Source organism: Gossypium hirsutum, chromosome A08 (assembly GCF_007990345.1).
Source record: "Gossypium hirsutum isolate 1008001.06 chromosome A08, Gossypium_hirsutum_v2.1, whole genome shotgun sequence".
Taxonomy (NCBI): domain Eukaryota; kingdom Viridiplantae; phylum Streptophyta; class Magnoliopsida; order Malvales; family Malvaceae; genus Gossypium; species Gossypium hirsutum.
The window spans coordinates 70890679-70910584 of record NC_053431.1 but is presented as its reverse complement, the minus strand read 5'-3'; positions in this window follow the sequence as shown (position 1 = coordinate 70910584).

The window sequence follows — 19906 nt, the reverse complement described above, 5'->3', positions numbered from 1 at the left end:
GGGATTGTACACATACAATTTAGAAATAAAAACAATTGAATGAAATAGTAAATTGATTCAGATCTATACTTCAACCATTAAAGAAAATAAATGTTTCATCATGTAATCCCAACCCTATGAGATTTAGCTCATGGGTTGGCAAATAAAATTCAAAACCAAAATATCATTCAACATCATTTTCATTAAATCAATTCATGGAGAAATAGTTAAGAAATAACAGAAGAATGACAAAAAGACAACTTTCACATGTCTAGTTCACACTCCAGCGACACAGTGTCTTGTGGTGGCTGATGGGGACTACTTTCGTCTTCCTCTTTCCGTCTCTACTCAACCGCTACCCTCTAGTTTTGTCTATGGATCTCCACCCTTATTCGCTATTTAGGGCTGCCTCATTTGGCTTTTTATAGCTTTTTCCCTAGGGTAAAACCAACAACCCATGTTTATTTCTCATCTTTTTAAATTCTTTTTTTCTAGGATAAAAATCAACATCCCAGGATTATCTTCTCCTCTTTTTTAGGTAGATTTTTCTAGTACAAGTGTAACACCCCCTAATCCTTATTCGTCGCCGAAATAAGGTTACGAAGCATTACTAGACTTTTTAGATCAAATACGAACATTTACATAATCATTTAACATACACATCATAATTTAATCATATTGTCCCTATATTAAGCCTTCGAGGCCCAAAATATATGTTAGAAACAAATCGGGACTAAATCGGGTACTTTAGAAATTTTTCATGAAATTTCAAAATTTTTCTTAGGTGCAGGGGTCACGTCCGTGTGGTCAGGGGACACGCCCGTGTGGCCATTAAACATGCCTATGCCTCTGCCATATCTGACCCTGTGTAACTCTTTGACTTAGGTCACACGGCCAGCCACACGCCTGTATGCTAGGCCGTGTGCCTCACATGGCTAAGACACACACCCATGTCTCTACCCGTGTGAAATTACCTGGATTCTGTTTTGAAATTTTAAAGTTGCAAAGGACACACGGCTAAACCACATGCCCATGTATTAGCTGTGTGTCTCACCCGGTCCAGTCACACACCTGTGTGTCTGGCCATGTGGACTCAAAATGAACCTTAAGCATCAAGTTTACCATACCCTACAATCTTAAAAAACAAGCAACTCAAAAACCAATCGTTCAACCATTTCAAAACACGATCAAACACCTTTAAAATTTGTCAAAACAGACATCCTAAATGCCTAACCAATGTACCCTCTTAAGTACTTTACTCGTATTATAAAAATAGTTCAATAAATCACCATTCAAACAAAATTCTAAATTCATACCAATTTCATTCATATTTACCTAAATCATGATTATTTTATACACTAACTTAAGCACACCATCTTATAGCCTCAACATAGTACACATATATTCATGTATATAAGTAACCAATATCATCTTACAACGTCATTTACAATCATTTCCCAAAATGATAAGCATAAGACATCCTAGGTACATGCCATTACCAAAAAGAAGTATACATCACCATGTTTTGAGTTTGGGATTGTTGTGGATGCTGAATCGGCAATTTGACTTTAACCTAACCTACGCACAGAAAACAAACCATACGCTGAGTATAAACTCAGTGGTATTTCTATAATCCGAATACTTTAAGTAAGTAGTATAACATGTACATTAAAATCATACAATATCCATCAACATTCAATTAATCAATTCATAGATAACCATTTATCACACATTCAATTTTCTTCATTTGCTATCTCAGATAGCTTTTCACAATTAAACACAATTCATGTGATTCTAACCATAATCCAATTCACCATTCAATTTCAATCATAACATTGTTTTATTCATTTACTCCTATTAACATGACTCGGACTCGGACGGATACATAGATTCAACCAAAACACACCAGTTTGGCACCCAGTGCCTCATCGGATATTTAGAAGTAATAAGTTGACACCTAGTGTCTCATCGGCTTAACCGAAGTAAAATGGTGCCCAGTACCTCATCGAATTTATCCGAAGTAATAATTTGACACCCAGTGTCTCATCGACTTGAAGTTGAAGTAATCCTTGAACTCTTCCAATCCTATGGCATGCCATCTATATCCGATTCAGCCCGATACAATTAATAGGGTTCCAATTCACATTTCAATACAATCAATATTCAATATAAATTTTTCCATATAATTACATATATTCATGAGATCAATTCAATTCAAATCAATTTCAAAATATCATATAGTCACCTCAACTACTTACCATGAACATTAAATCAAAATACAACAATTTAATAGTTAAATTCAGATTATAGAAATACAAACCATAATTTCTGAGCTACTCCTCGTTGACTTTTTCCTTTCCCTTCTTAGCCGAAGTTTCCGGCAGAACGTTAGCTATGGAATTGAAACAACTGAAAATCATCAATACAACACAATTTCACATTGAATATTTCAATTTATATTCAACTTTTGCCTAAATTCCAATTTAGTCCATAAACTAAAGGTGCTCATGGGCCGGCCGGGTTCGGGTCGGACTCAACTAAAAATTTAGGCCCATTCATTGAGCTCGGGCCTGGCTGGGGCTAAAAATGGGCCTAAAATTTTGCCCGAGCTCCGCCCAAATAAAAATGCTAAAACCCGAGCCCGGTCCGGCCCCCCATATTAATTTTTTTATATTCTTTTATATAATTTTTAAATATATATAATACATCAAAAATACTAAAAAATCAAAATAAATATTTTCCAACAAATTGAAAATAAATTTTAAAAAATATGTAGACTTAAATAGCACTAATATAGATGCAACTTAATAAGCAAATACCTTTAAAATAATAAAAAAATTAACAAAATGCCTTTAAAATAATAATAAAATTAATAATAAAATAAGTTTTATACAATATCCAAACAATAACAATAAAATAGTAGCAATATAATAGTAATATGATAGCAAAATAGAGAGAAAACAACAAGAAAATAACATTAAAAAACAAAAAAAATAGCAGATTTTTTTTGTCATTTAGTGAATTCGGGCCAGGCTCGGGCCAAAAATACCTTACTGGAGGCCCGGCTCATTTTTTAAACGGACCTTATTTTTTTATCTAAGCCCATTTTTCGGGCCTATATTTTTGTCCAAACCCTCCCACATTTCAGGCGGGCCTTCGGGCGGAGCCGAGTAGCCCGACCCATGAGCAGGTCTACCCTAAACTGAGACTAACTTTATTTCTCCAAATTAATTCCATATTTTCATTCAATTTCCTCTTTAGACTAATTTTAACTCTCTAATTTCACTTAAATCCCTAAATTTTGAAATTTTCACAATTTAGTCCCTATTACTCAAAATTTATAATTTATTCTACAATTCAATCCCCTTTTCATTTTTAGCTTAAAATTCTATCAATTTAATCTCAAATACTTGAATTATTCAACATGAACAACATCTAAAAATTCAATATTTTCCAAAATTTCAACACAGGTTAAGTAGTATTTAATACTGGATTCTAAAAACATAAAAATTACAAGAAAATGGACTAAATTAACTAACTAATTTGAACTTAAACCTTTGAAATCCCTAAATTTCTCCTTATTTTCTTTCTCTTTCTCTTTTCTCCCTTTTTCTCTCCTATTCGTTTTCTATTATGTTCTTTTCTATTTCATTTTCTATTTTCATTTCTTTATTTATTATTAAACTAATATAATATAATATAATATAATATAATATAATATAATAACATTTACTTAAATAATAGGTAAATATATATAATTTAATTTGATATATGAATTTTATTTTAACACATGTCATCATTTACACCATCCACTTGTCAATTTAGGTTTAATTGCTTATTTAGTCCTTTCACTTTTCTCTAATCTGTAATTAAACTTTCTCTCCTTATTCAATTTAATCCTTACACCTAACTCCCCTTAATTCAAGCTAATTCACCTAGCCAAAACCTAATTAACTACACAACTAACTTCGTAAATATTTTTAATAAATATTTACAAATCCATTTTACGAAAACGGAGACCCAAAAGTACACTTTTCCGATACAAATGACTATCGAGTCGCTACACAAGTACAGTTGGGCTGAAACAGTATGCGTTGAGTGTTAACTCGATCTTCCTGGAATTGTCACAGCATTCGTGCTGACAGTCCTACCTTTTGCCTCGACAAACCTTCACTCCTTTATTTCTCGTTTCTCTACCTACACCTTCAAACCACCAAACACAACCCTACCACAAGCAATTAAAAATAACAGATAATAATATTTAAGCATCGTTTAAGCTTCTTATGCAATGTTCTAAAAATGCTAAAATAATATCCTAAAATGTAACTAAATTCACTTAAGTACATATAATTAACCTAGTCTAATGACATGAATTATAACTCTTTTCAAGAGTTTTATTTTTTAATCTAACTCTTTTGAATTTTTTTTTTTTGATAAAAAAGACCCTAAGGTCAAACTCAATTTATTGCATAATGTATTACACTATCATGAATCGGATAATCCATTTTACAAGACCAATTACAACTATTTTGAATAGCAAATTTACACATAAAATCCGCCACTTGGTTATTGCTCCAGTTTTCCCAATTAATTTTGACCGAGTCAAAATTATTAAAAGCCTTGCACGCATTCTTGACGCAGCAACCCATAATAGTGAGGTCCTGTTCCCTCTTATTGACTTTGTTGACCAGATTTGCACAGTCGGATTCAAAAATAACATTAGAAATATTAAGAATGGAAGCCATCTTCAAGCTCTCATCAAAAGCTTCCATCTCTGCCCAATTCGCACTCATCATCTTTTCTTTAAAACCACTGCTGCCCCCGATAACAAAAACCTTTCGGATTTCTAGCAATGACACCAAACCCCACTCTTCCGTTCAGGACCGCAGCGTCAAAGTTGATCTTTATATAACCATACGGGGGCTTCATCCAAGTTTTGCTCGCCGGGGTCGGAGGGATCACAGGTCTTTCATTCAGGTTGTAAATTCTAAACTCTTGACTAAGAGCCTTTGCCCTTTTCCCAAACCACCCTCGCTTCATCGTCTTTACCATTAAAAACCAACTTATTTCTGTTATTCCAGCAGTTCCAGAGGAGAGTAAAAAAGTCCGCTGCAGCCTTAACGTCCAACTCTCTAAGGACATCTTCCAACCAGTCAATGCACAGGTCATAGCTCCCTTCGATCATCCGATTATTAAGTCCCCTAAAAGTTAGAATTTCATGAGCCAAAGGGCAGTCTTTTAGTGCATGAATCAGCGTCTCCTCTCTGTTCTTGCACCTAGGGCAGATTTTAGAAAAGTTTTGACGATTCCGAGAGATGTTATCATAAGTTGGAAGAACATTATGACCGACCCTCCAGCTGAAAACCTGAATCTTAGGAAGCATTTTTAGTTTCCAAATGGTTCTCCAAAATGCTCTGTGAGGACAAACCCTATCCTTTTTAGGGAAAGCCAAGAATAAGCCGACTTTGAAGTGTAAAAACCATGAGGATTATGACACCACACCCTTCCGTCAGTAACGCCATTGGGCATAATGGGTAAATTACAGATTAGATCCCCCAGTAAATTACCATAAAGTTCGATCACCTTATCTCTATTCAAATTCGTCGTGGTCCCACAAGTCTTGCGCTTTTCTTTCATTGTTGGTCAACAAAGACTGACAAATAGAATCACCATTAAGGCCTTCAAAACCCCAATTGTCCCTTCGAATATCAATTGTTTTTTCATCCCCCACAAGCCAAACAAAACCCTCTTGAAGAGCTTTGGCGGCCTTAGCTATACTGGACCAAATGTACGAGGGCTTGTCACAATCTTTTGGTCGAAAAACGTCTCCATCAGGAAAGTACTTGGCACCAGGGATTTAAATTGCGGTCGCTGCCACGTTTTCGATCATGTTGCGTTTATCGCAGTTGTGGACATAACGGATGCTATTGCGGTCACTGTGGGTATCGCGGTCGTGAATTTTTTTTTTAAAATTCGTACAACTTATTGTAAAACATAAAAGTGGTTAATCGCAGTAGTGGTTTCGGGCGATGCCGCTACCGCTATAGGGATATCGGACCGCTATTTAAATCTCTGCTTGGCACTAAGCACCTTGAAGCATAAAGTATCTTTAAAATGCATTTGTCTCAAGGGCCAAGCTGAAAAGGTGCAAGTCCCCGAAACCAAGACCCCCATACCTTTCGGGTGGCACTGTAACACTCCTATCCCGTAACCGTCGCCGGAATAGGTAAGGGGCATTACCAGACTTGTAACTCATGTCAGAACAGTAAAATTTTGAACTTTTTCTTGAAATAAAGATCATTCATTTAAATAAGTACTAAGCACAGCCAGGGATAAAATTTAAACTTCTCTAAGTAAACATTCAAAAGATGCCATTTTCGCATGGCTTATATACATTAACCAAAAATATTCTTCCGCCACTAGTCTATTCTATACATGCCATAAAATAATTCTAGACATAACAGTAACAAGCAGTGGATAGTGATAGTGTGACTAGTTGCTGACGATCCCCGAGCCTGTAGCTTCGCAATGAGATCTATAAAACAGTGAAAACAAAGTAAATGGAGTAAGCATTACAATGCTTAGTAAGTTTTAAGCAGTGTCAACAGATAACAATCAAATTATAACATAGTTGTTCGTATTTTTATTTCACTCTTCCTTCGGGCATACCATCCCTTTACCGAATATGCACATCTCATCATATACAATAAGCAGATAAACTTTCACATAAAAGTGAGCTCATGTGACATAGATATATTGTATGATTTCACATAACCTCTCACACTGATCCGATGTCACATAATCATAGGAATAGTCTCATAGATTGCTCTCATATGCATCACATAACTACCTTATGATTTAGTTCAAATCAAGCTCACATATAAACTTGAAGTACATACCTGTTTAACCTTTCGCATTGAGTAAATTTATAAGTAATTCTTATTACGAAGTCTTATAGCTTTAAACTCTCCTCGGATTATCGGCGGGACCTTTAGCTCAGATGAAATCTCCACACGAAGTCAGCGGGTCTTAACCCGGACATAGTCACCACATATAGTCATCGGGCCTTAAATCCCGAATTTACATCACAGAGTTTCATGCATATTTATTCACATGTTACAGCATTCACATCGACTATCATATTTGTAATTTATTTACCTCATCAATATCTAATAAAACACACCATCCGCCGTTTGTCATTTGGCCACAATATATATATACACATCTCATACATATCTCACATTAGCCATTTGGCTTTACCACATATCCATCTCATACACGTTTCACATTAGCCATTCGGCTTTATCTCATATCTAACTCATACACATTTCGCATTAGCCATTCGGCCTTACCACATATATACATGTTCACATTCATCACATTGGTCATTCGGCCTTATCTCATATATGCATGTTCACATTCATCACATTGGCCATTCGGCCTTATCGCACATACGCATGTTCACATTCATCACATTGGCCATTCGGCCTTATCACACATACGCATGTTCACATTCATCACATTAAAATCCTAAATCAAAATATAAATTTTCATGTATTCACATCACAATTATCCAAATATACTTCACATACCACATATACTTTCACGTATACACTTTGTCTTGGCTGAATCTACATCTATCACTCATATACCATTTTACAATATCACAATTTAGAATTCACGTATGGGTTTAATCAATAGCTTATGAGCAACTAAAACAAGTTTTGTCAAGGTTTACAACATAATCTCAAATTCAGCACAAGTTGTTTTTCCTAAGTAATAGTCACTGAATTATTTATAACTAGAGCTACAAAAGTCCAAATCAATTACCATTAATTTTCTCTGAATATAGACTCATATATCTTCCATCCATAAAATTTTCAGAATTTTTGGTTTAGCCATTCAATACCAGATTTTTCTTAAAGTTTCCCCTGTTTCACTGTTTGACTAATCTGACCACTCTTCACTACGAATCAAATTTCTCATTTTACAGAATTCAAAATGTGTTGTATTTGATTTCATTTGAAACTAGACTCATTAAGGAGTCTAAGAATATAAATTTTATCTTATAACCATTTTTGTAAAAATTATAATGATTTTCTAAAAACAGAATAGGGGATTTCGGAGTCATTCTGACACCGTCTCACACAACTTTAAATATCTCTTTATAGGAAATTTCTTTGCTCACACGGTCTCTTTTATAAGAAACTAGACTAATTAAGCTTTGATTACATATTTTATTCAGCCTATTATTCCACACCAACAATTTATGGTGATTTTCTAAAATCACGTTACTGCTGCTGCCTAAGCAAATTATTACAATTTGCTCTTAAATTTCCAAGTCCAAACACTTATGAACTTACCATTTGAGTTTAAAACATATCATGGCCCCATCATATCTTATTAAATCAACTCACTATGTCCTATTATGATTGAATTTACTCAACGTTTAATCACTTAAAACTTACCTCGGAAGTGGTCGACGACTAGATATCCACGGCTATTCGTTTACTTTCTCTTTTCCCTTATCCGACTTTGATCCTCTAAGCTCTTGAGCTAAATCAAACAATTTACTTCCCAATCAAACACAATCACACGGCATCCATATACATTTTAGAACCATTCTTAACATATTTACTACTCATTTACAAACAAAATACTCATATCACATTTATAAAACTACCTTTCATAAACACTATGTATAAATATGCATTTCTTCACTATTTACTAAGTCAAGCCAAACCACATGATTTATTAATCGTTAATATATATATATACAGCATTAAGAACTTCACTTAAGCTTAAGTATAAAATTTGGTCTTACCAAATTTTGCACATTTTACCAAAATAATAACTACCAATTTTACACATAAGTGCCGAATCAAATCATACCAATCATATAACAAGCATAACGAAATAAACCAACCATGTCAAATATAACCATAATTTGATCAAACCTTGAAACCGAACTTAACAAAATAAACAAGCCATTGAATGATTAGAACTTGAACTAACCACCTTCTTTATACATAATTTTCCAAGAATTTCAAGGTACTTACCTCTTCCAAACCTCAAAATTCTAAGTTTAATCTATGGGATAAGTAGAGTTTGAACTAATCATCTCAAACATGCATATATTTTCAAGAATCATTCAATACATACCTCATTCTAGCCATCTTCTAAGCCAAAAATCAAGGCAACCAAACTTTCTTCTCCCTCCCTTTAGGCTACGGCAATGGAGGACAAGGATCAACCAACTTTTGATTCAATTTTCTCTATGACCGAATGCACATACCTCAAATTTTTAGCTTGCTATCTTGCCGAAATCCTCAAAACATATTTCTTCTTCCTTTCATTTTTTTTTTCGGTCAAGAAGAACAAAGAGGATGAAGCCTTTTTTTTTTGTTTTCATCATTTTCCCTTCCATTATTTTATTACCATTCTCCTTATTTTATCATTCCTCCCATGAAACACCAACATAACATGTTATGACATGTTTTGCCCATCACACTTTGTCCACCCTATTTGTCATGACCGGCCACTACTAATTAGGGGGAAATTGACATGTAAGTCCACCCTTTTTATTACATGCACTAATAGATCCTTATGTTTTGACCTATCACATTTCAAAAGTGTCACACATAAGTCCTATTGACTAAATTCACATGCAATTTACTAAATCAAAACTTAAAACTTTCACACATTCATATTCACATACAATAAACATAAAATATGTCGGCTAATTATTTTTATGACTCGATTTTGTGGTCCTGAAACCACTTTTCGACTAGGGTCAAATTAGGGGTGTCACAGGCACATTCCATCCCACGCCATCATGGCCCACCCACGGTTCTTCTCGTCACTCGTCCACCACATGCGACGCATCTTCGATTGTAGTTCTTCAATGACTCCTTTAGGCGCAAGGAAGACAGAAAAAGCATATGTCCGAATAGATTGGAGAATGGCTTTAATGAAGATCTCTTTCCCACTGTATAAAAGGAGACTTTTCGACCAACCGTTTATCCTACAAGAACAACGGCTCATAATATTAGTAAAAGCAATTGACTTCTTTTTACTATTTGGCAATGGTAAGCCTAGATAGCTATCGAGATTGTTAACCATACGCATCCCAAGAATGTTGCAAAAAAATTGTCTTTGAGAATGGGGAGTTTTCGGGCTAAACATAATCATAGATATTTCCTTGTTTATATTCAGGCCTGAAACTTCAGTAAAATTCATTATAATTTTTAAAATTTCCTCTACATCCTCCTTTCTGTTACGGATAAAAAGGAGTGCGTCATCGGATAAAAAAAGGTAATTAATCCTAGGCCGTTAATGCTAGCCCGAACTCCCCTTATCAAATTTTTATTTTGGGCTTGAATAAACAATCTTGAAAAATCTTCCATGCAAAAAAGGAAAAGATAGGGGAAAGAGGGTCCCCTATCTAAGCCCCCGTTCCGGAACAATAGTCTCTGAGGATCGAATTGCATTTGACCACGTAGCAGACCAAATGAACACAACTCTTAATTTTTTCCACCTAAACAGCCGCATAACGCATCCTTCTCATGACCTCTTCAATAAAGTTCCACTTCACTTGGTCATAAACTTTGCTAATATCGAGGTTGATGACAAAGCTTTTGTTGGGCCCATTCTTTGCACTTTATAAATAATGTAACAACTCGTGGGCAATTAAAATGTTGTCGTAGATCATTCTAACAGGAACAAATGCACTTTGATTCTGACTTATGCAATTTGGAAGAGTGTCCTTCTGTTTGAGTTATTGTTAAAGTCAGTTAGTAGGTAGTTGCTAAAGCAGTTAAGCTGTTAAAGATCCTAGTACTACAGTAATCTCCCTCTCTTCTCTATAAATGCATGTACTGCCTACTCATAAAAGACAAGGAAGTTTTATGAATATAGAAGACTTAAGTTCTACAATTTCTCTGTAATTCAAGGTCCGTTACAACTGATCAGCTATTCTGATGCCGACTGGGCCTCTTCAGTTGATGACAGGCGGTCAACTACAGGATATGTCATATTCTTGGGGTCGAATCCGATAGCCTGGTGCTCAAAGAAGCAGGCAGTGGTTTCTAGGTCGTCTTCAGAAGCTGAGTATCGCAGCCTAGCAAATTGTGTATCCGAATTGCTGGGGATCAAGCAGTTGCTAGAAGAAGTTGGTCTCACTGTGGAACAGACACCCATAGTCTGGTGTGACAACACCTCCACTGTCTCTATGTCAGCATCCCACTCACCACGCCAGAGTCAAACATGTTGAAATTGATCATCATTTTGTCAGAGAAAAAGTGGTAGATGGCACCATACAAGTTAACTTTGTCCCGTCAGCTCATCAAATCGCTGATGTGCTTACTAAGCCAATTGCTCCCAAGCAGTTTGTCGTGCTTCGCAGCGCTTTACAAGTCACAACAAGAGATGGAGCTTTCAGACTTCAACAGATCAGAGAACCAGAAGAATGTTAGAGTTATTGTTAAAGTCAGTTAGTAGGTAGTTGCTAAAGCAGTTAAGCTGTTAAAGATCCTAGTACTACAGTAATCTCCCTCTCTTCTCTATAAATGCATGTACTGCCTACTCATAAAAGACAAGGAAGTTTTATGAATACAAAAGACTTAAGTTCTACAGTTTCTCTGTAATTCAACACCTTCAACCGATTTGCAAGAACTTTGGCTATGATTTTATAAATAACCCTGCAAAAGCTTATAGGCCTAAAGTTAAACATGTCGATAGCTCTTTAATTTTTTGAATAAGAATAATAATCATTTCATTAAGACTATCCACAATTATGTGACCTCCAAGAACCTCATGGTCCAGCTTAACGACATCCGCTCCCACCACCTCCTAATTTTCCTTTAAAATCACCCCGAGGGACCGTCAATCCGGGCGCTTTCCGAGGGTCCATTTGGTTGAAAGCTTCCACTATTTCTTTGTCCGTGAACTCCTTTGTCAGCCTTTCGTTCATGTCATCTGAAATACAATTATCAATGTAGTCAAGATTAAGCACCTCATAAGGAGACAAAGTTGATTCAAATAAGTTGTGAAAATACTCCCTGGCAATAGCACAAATATCAGTGTTTTTGTCTTTCCAGCAACCATTCAAATCTTTCAGCCTTTCAATGCTATTTTTCTTCCTTCTACTCGTAGCCCTGACGTGGAAAAAACGAGTATTCCCATCTCCTTCTTTCAGCCACTTTGCGCCCAATAGCTTTGTTCTTTGTCCAACAGCTGCCCCAGTTTCATGCGCATAGTTTTCAGCTTGCTACCATCGAACATCCTACCAGGACAATCAATGATATTGTTGATTTTTGCTTTTAAAATACCAATTTGGTTTCGCATTTTCTTGTTACGACTGTACTGCTATTGACCAAGGGCTTAGCCCACTTTCTTAATCTTTCCCATAACGTCCAGCTCATTATCACCCCATGCACTTTTAATAATGTTTTTCGCAGCCGTCTCTTTTGCCCAACAAACGTCGTATCTGATTCTAAGTCTGGGGTCTCTGGAGCACTCATTCGGCTTACGCCCCATGATATCAAAAAAATAGCATCGTGGTCTGACTTTGACTGATGCACCACTTAGTTTCGATGAACGGGAAGTTAGCAACATCGTTAGCGGAAATCATGAAACGGTCGAGCCTCTCTTTAACAATGACATTCCCATTACGGTTGTTAACCCATGTAAACCTAAATCAACCAAAGAGAGTTCCTCAACTACCTCTCGAAAGTCATCCATTAATGCTCTCGATTTCCATCGGCCACCCTCCTTTTCTGCTTCGTTAAGAATGGCGTTAAATTCACCACTAATAGTCCAAGTTTCCTTGACAGAGCTTCCCACCCTTCTAAGCATATCCCAAGAACTTTTTCTTTGGTAAGCCAGTAAAACGAATGGGATTTTGGTTTTCCATATGGACCAAAGAGTCGATATGATTGCGATAATAGTTTTGGATCTCAACATTGGTACCCTCCCTCCACATCATAGCTAAACCACCACTCTTTCCCATAGCATTAACAGCCATACATCCTTCCATCCTACATTGATTTCGAACAAGAGAGAAATTGTTAGCATGCATCTTAGTTTTGCAAAGAAAATAACATCAGGGTTGGTCGCAACGAGAAGTTGCTTCAATTACCAAACTGTCGCAGGGTTCCCAAGCCCACAACAGTTCCAACATAGGAGCTTCATTGCTCTTGGCGGGGCTGGCCTACAACCTCCGCCTTACAAGGTGAGATGCTGTCTAAGAGCTTCCTGCGCACTAAATGAAATGGACTATAATCGAGATTTTCCCCATTGCCTCCTTTAGCTTTTTTCCTCTTATTTCGACTTCTTCCCCCTCCATCACGGATGCCACGAGTTAGCCGTTTTTCTATAGGAGAGCTCGATGCAGACTCCTCCTCTCCTGTCTTAGTTTTTTTCTTTTTTTGATTACTCTCATGGTTTCGTTTTCTTCACCACTTCTCTCCTTGTTAACTTTTGTCTCAGTGTTGCTCCCCTGCCTGCCATCTAAAAATTCAACACCATTCCTCCAGTTTCCTTTCCCTTGGGTTGTTCCCCATACTTGCACTCTAAGCTAATTACCATATTGGAGCTCTATTTTGTCTGACTCCGTTTGGACCCCTTTTTCGTTGCACTTTTGTGTTTTATGACCGATGATTCCGCACTTATAACAAAATGTCGAAAGATGTTCGTATTTTATAGCGCAAACGATTTCAATATCCCCCTGTCCCATAAGATAGACCACTCTCCTTAGGGGTTTTAAAACATCTATTTTTACGATCTCTCTGATATATTCAGTCCAGCCACCGTCCCTATCCCTCCAATCAATTGCCATCTCCCCACCAATAGCTTCTCCCACTTCTAAAGCCGTTTGTCTATCCATCTAATCAAATGGTATATTGTATATTCTTATCCAAAAAGGTGTTAGGTTGAAGATATAATCTTCTATCTCCTGGTCCTTCACATACGGAAATAGAGCAAATAGACATTGATCGAAGAGCCATGGAGCAAGGTTAAGGATTCTTGTTCTATCTTCGACGACCCCAAACTTAACTAAGATGACTTTGTCTCTTAACTCCAGAAAGTTTACCTCTTCTTTTGTGAACCAAAGAGATCTCAAGACCCTGTACATAGCCTCTTTGTTTATTCTTTCATTCGACATTATTTTTCAGATTGCCCAAGCCTCATATTCTTTAGGGTTTGTTGAAAATCGGCTAGAGGCTTAGAGCTAAACACTAACTTCGATTCTTCTTCAGATAAGGTTAACTTTTCTAATAGTTCGTTTCAGTCCTCAGCCATAGCTCAGTCAGTCAAGAGCCAAAGCCCGCACCACGTCCAACCACGAACCCTGGACACGCTAAAATTCGACAACACACCCACAACAGCAGCCACGCCTACCTACAGTCCTACACCATAAACACTAGCAGAGTAGCAAGAATCGATCCAAGAGAACCATAAAGAATCACTCACAAGATGAAATAAAACAGCGCCGCGGTTAACGGCCCAGCCCAGGAAAACTCAAGCACAGTATTATAGAAAATGAAGCCAAGATTACATCCACATAAAGCCAGAAGAAAACAGGAGCAAACCAGTAAACAATGCACACAAAATCTTCCCAGGAGAGATCGAAAAAGATATAAAAAAATTACAACAAAACCAGAGAAGGAAATCGTTCCCAACAATAAGGAGAAAGAAAGTGACTCAACAGCAAAAACCAAGAATCTATCAAGCTCAGAAAGATAACTCTAACACTAGCTAAAATGAGGAGAACAGAAAAACCATTAAAACCCTAGATGGTAAAATTCTACGTACTTGGGGGAGATATAAAGAACATATGCAAGAAATAATGGAACACGCGTAAGAAATAATTGAACACACGTAATAAATGCAAGAAATAAGAAATACAACTCAAAAATCTAACTTATTCATGCACCGCTAGTAGAAAAGTCAAAGAGAAGCCATTAATGCCCATGAACGTTGAACCAAGAAAGCCAATAGTAACAATCAGGATGCTCAGTTTCATGCAAAAGAATAAAAAAGGTTCGTGCAATCAAGAAACCAACGAGTAAAAATCAGCAAAAAGGACAAAAATCACCGATTAACGATAACCACACTTTCTCGACTCCGTGCCCCCGCTGATTTGACACAATTCCTATCACCGCATAAAGCTGTCACCACCGTACAACCCTCGAACAGACCCCAACCCCGTTAATAAGAAAAATTACAACAGGAACACAACACACCCACCCCTACTGCCCAATTATTCACCAAGGAGTAAAGGTAGACTCACAAATAGGAAAACTAGAAACAAATCGCATAAATCTTGGAGAATTTTTCACGCGCTAAAACCGAAAGGAGTTGGGCCCGTTCTTTGCACTTCGTTTATATTAGTACTATATTGGGATGATTTTTAATTTTTGCTCTAGTTTTTAATTATTTAGGATTTAGTAGTTTCCATGTGCTGTCCATTTTTTTTTAGGAACCCATTATTTTTACGGTACTACATGCACGAGCTAAAATCGAAAGGAGGAGTAATCCCCCTAATTGAGACTGCACGTATCACGCTAATCAGATAACCTTTTTATTTATATTTTTAGTTGCACATTAAAAACAATGTGCCGAATAAAATGTAGGGAGTGACTTAGAAAAAAATTTAATTTTTTTTAGTTATTTTATTTCTTGTTTTTAGTTTTAAATTTTTTCATGTTTATGTTTGAGCTTGTAGAAATACAAGTGAGTATATATTGAGTTTGTTTGTTTAAATTATAAATTTACCCTGAAATTAAATAATTTAAGTTGTTTATGTTTAGATTAATTACTTCAATTTATTAGACTATAAATAGATAAAAGAGATCAAATGTACCAAGTGATAAAGGTAGACACGAATAAGTAATTATATTTGTGGAAATATAAGATGTTTGAATTAAATAGAAAATACTCGATAAAATCCATGGTTATGCTAGTATAACCCTTATAAAAAGTGTCCGGGAAAAATCTTGATAGTATTGACACAAATATATATAAAAAAAAAAGATTCATAAAAGTTATCGAGGATATTATTGCATTAGAGTTCAAAGCATGTATAAATATAAACTGAGTAGGAAAAAATATTCAAACTGACTATACTCTATAAAAATAATACTCTATTTGTATATACATTTTGATGGAGAAATGTATTTAATTTTCTTTAACTTGTTTACTTTGTAATTTACTAAACTCATTGATTTAAATGTAAATTACTGTAAATTGTTTAAATTTCTAGCTAGAATTATATATTTGGGCAATTCTTCCTAGTGTTGATGCTCCGATCCCATCTCCTGTATCAAGCCAGTTCAAAGTACATTTTATTTTCTTTGCATGTTTATTTATTGTTTTCAATTTTAGTTTAATCTCATTTTTATTTTTTGGATAGTTTGCTTGAGGACAAGCAAAGACTTAAGTGTTGGGGTATTTGACCTGTCATCAAATGTAGTGGTCAATTTGGGTTAATTCCACACTAAAAAAGCTCGTTTTCTAAGCAATTTAGGATTTCACTTTACGTTTTCAGTAATTAGGCCTTAGGATTAAAAGTTACTAAAAATAAGTGTTTTTAACCCAATAGGCCAACACGGGCCTTAGGTTTTGGTAATTGGTTCAATTAAGTGTGTAGGATAGAGATATAAATGCCCAATTGATGTGGAAGCAAAGGTCGAGTGATGCACAAGCTTCCCGAAACATCAAAATAACAAAAGAACGACACAAGACAGCATTTAGGTGTCATGCCACGCCATGTAAGGGGTGTGATGCGACATAAGACCGATGTGTTGCCCAAGTATTTTAGGGTTATTTCGTCCACGTAATCAAACTTACTCAAAGACCTAGGATGTGTTGAAGACATAATTTGTGTTGCCAACACATCTAGAAATAAGACATTAGGAGTTGAATGTAATCAAGTCGTCCTAGACGCCTTCGAAAAACCCTCGAAGTTTAAAAATAATTTTAGTTTATTTTCTTTTCGACTTTTTAAATACTTTCTCGTTTTTCATCTTGAATTAGTTTTGATTCAAGGAATTTTTTATTTAATTAAAGTTTTTAGTTTATATATTATATTGCATTTGTTTTTTTTTATTTAAATCGAGAGGTTTGCTGCTTCGTTCTCCATTCGATATTCAATCCAAAATTATTCAAAACTCTTTTCTTCTCTGAATTAGTCGCATGGTTTATTCAATTGAAGTTGAGATTATGAATAACATGAGTGGCTAAATCCCTTAAGGAGATTAACGAGTGGATGAGGATATGATTTGTAACAGCCCGATTTTGGGGGCTAGTCAGAATAGTGGTCTCGGGACCACAAATTTGAAGTCAGAGAAATTATTTTATTATTAAAATAGATTCATAGTATGTTTATAATAGTGCATGAAAAATTTGGTGAGCAAATTTTAACGTTTGCAAGCCCAATTGCAAAAAAAGACTAAATCGTATAAAGTGCAAAAGTCTTAAATTGATAACTAAGGGTGCGAAATTGCCATGTATCATAAATTGGGGTTTTTTTAAGTGAAATTGGGCCATTAAATAGGTGATGGCTGGCCATGGTAGATGGAAATGTTGAAAAGTCAACATTAGGTGAAATTTGATGACATAAGGAGTATTATAATAATACCTAAGCCTAGCTATCATCTTTTTCTTTCATTATCTCTTCATTCCACCAATTTTTTTAGACATTGTTAAGGGTTTTGAACTTCAAAATTTTCAGCAACTTATTTCTCTCACAAGTGAGTGATTTTAATGAGTTTTCTTGAAGATTTTTGCATTTTTGAGACCCTTGAAGCATGAGCTTTCAAATGAGGGGTCTATGTTGCAAAATGATTAAAAGTTTAGGGTTTGACCATGAGAGTATTTAGGGTGTTTTCTGAAATTTTATGGAAGAAAATGAGTCTTGGGTGTCTTATAAACAACTTTTGTGAAAGGAGCTAGCATGAAAACACCTAATAGGACTAATGTGCATAAGTTGTAAAATAGATAATAAATGTGTGAAATGGTGGGAACTTGGAGTTGCTATAAGAGTCAAAGAGTTTCGGCTAGTCTTGAGAAATAAATAAATTTGATAAAAATCGATTTTCGGGCCGAGGGGTAAAATGGTCATTTGCAAAAGTCTAGGGCAAAATGGTCATTTAGCCCAATTGTGAACTTAGATTGATAAAGTGACTTAATAAGTGCATTTTTTATTATAGATCAAGAAATACCGAGTCTGAACCTAGACCGGGGGAAAGCCAAGCAAACCGACTAAATCGGCTAGTCGCTACATTTTGTAATCCGAGGTAAGTTGTATGTAAATAATACAACTACATTGTTAATTATATATGCTTGAATTATTACAGCATAAATTGCTTGATTGTGAAATTGAGAATGTATAATGATAAATGAGATAGTAAAAATTTCGTTGGAACCTTAGGAGGTAAGTAAAAATTCGGTTGGAACCTTAGGAGGTAATTTGGATACTCATGCCATGACATTTGGGTTATTCGTGAGCTAGTGTAAGGCATGTCTGGGACATGCATCGACCTCAAGATGTAAGCCAATGTAAGACATGTCTGGGACGTGCATCGGCTACGAAATGATAGTCAGTGTAAGACCATGTCTGGGACATGGCATCGACTTGAGATATGAGCTAGTGTAAGACCGTGTTTAGGACATGGCATCGGCACCTTACCCTATGCTTGATGCTTATGTAATATCTGGTAGAATTTCGAATGGTTCAACAGTGAAAGTTATGTTCTTAAGCTAATGAGGAAAGTATAATTGTGTTGTGAGTGGTACAGGTACCTAATTGGTACGTATGAGATATGAGCTCAATATATAATATGTGATTTGTATGGATGGTAATGAGTAAGTTATGCTTATGCCTACCTTGTTGTTATGAGCATGTTGATTATTGATAAATTGTTGTTGTATACTTACTTATATGAAACTTACTAAGCTATGATGCTTATTCCATTCCCTTTTCACTTCCTTACAGTGCCGCCTAACTAACTCAAGGATCATCGGAAGTCAGAGATATCGATCACACTATCAACCGAAGCATTCGGTATAGTTGGATTTATATTTTTGAATATGGCATGTATAGGACTTAGACTTTATTATTTTATGTCATTGAGGTTTGGCCATATGTATTGGCCTGGGTTGGAACCCTTCAATTTGTATTAAGCCTTGAATGATGGCTAACATTCATTTTGAATTTATAAAAGATGCATTATCATGGTTGAATGAATGTCTATTGTGACTGATTTGGTTATAGGAATTATGCTTGTTTTGGTATTGGTTGGTATTTGTATAGAACTACATATGTAAGGGTAGCAATGGGGCTTGGTAAATAGCATTATATTCTCCACACAGGTAGGCACACAGGCGTGTGTCTAGGCCATGTGTGACACACGGTCTACCCCATGGGCGTGTGGTCCAGCCGTGTGTTCCCTACACGTAAAAGATTTCAAGTCAGTATGCATGGTAGTAAACACGCGGGCAGAGACACGACCATGTGTCTCAGTCATGTGAAGGGCACGGCCTAGCACACGGGCGTGTGACTTGGCCGTGTGGCCTTAAGAATTGCTGACGTCAGAAATAGAATGTCCAGGTTTTTGTACACGGGCTAGGACACGGGTGTGTCATGGCCGTGTGAAGGACACGGGCCAGAGACACGGGCGTGTGCCAGGCCGTGTGAAAACCCCTGTAGGTGTGCATTTAGAATTATTCCACATGGGTGGAGAACATAGGCGTGTCTTTATCTTGCTTAGACCATGTGAGACACACGGGCCATCAGCACGGCCATATTGGAATGCTCACACGGGCGTGTTGCCCCTCTCACAAGGGCGTATGCCACTGTGTCAAGTGGCATTTCTCTATAGTTGGAAAAAGGACCTGGATTGGTCCTAAATGATTTTCGATGTGT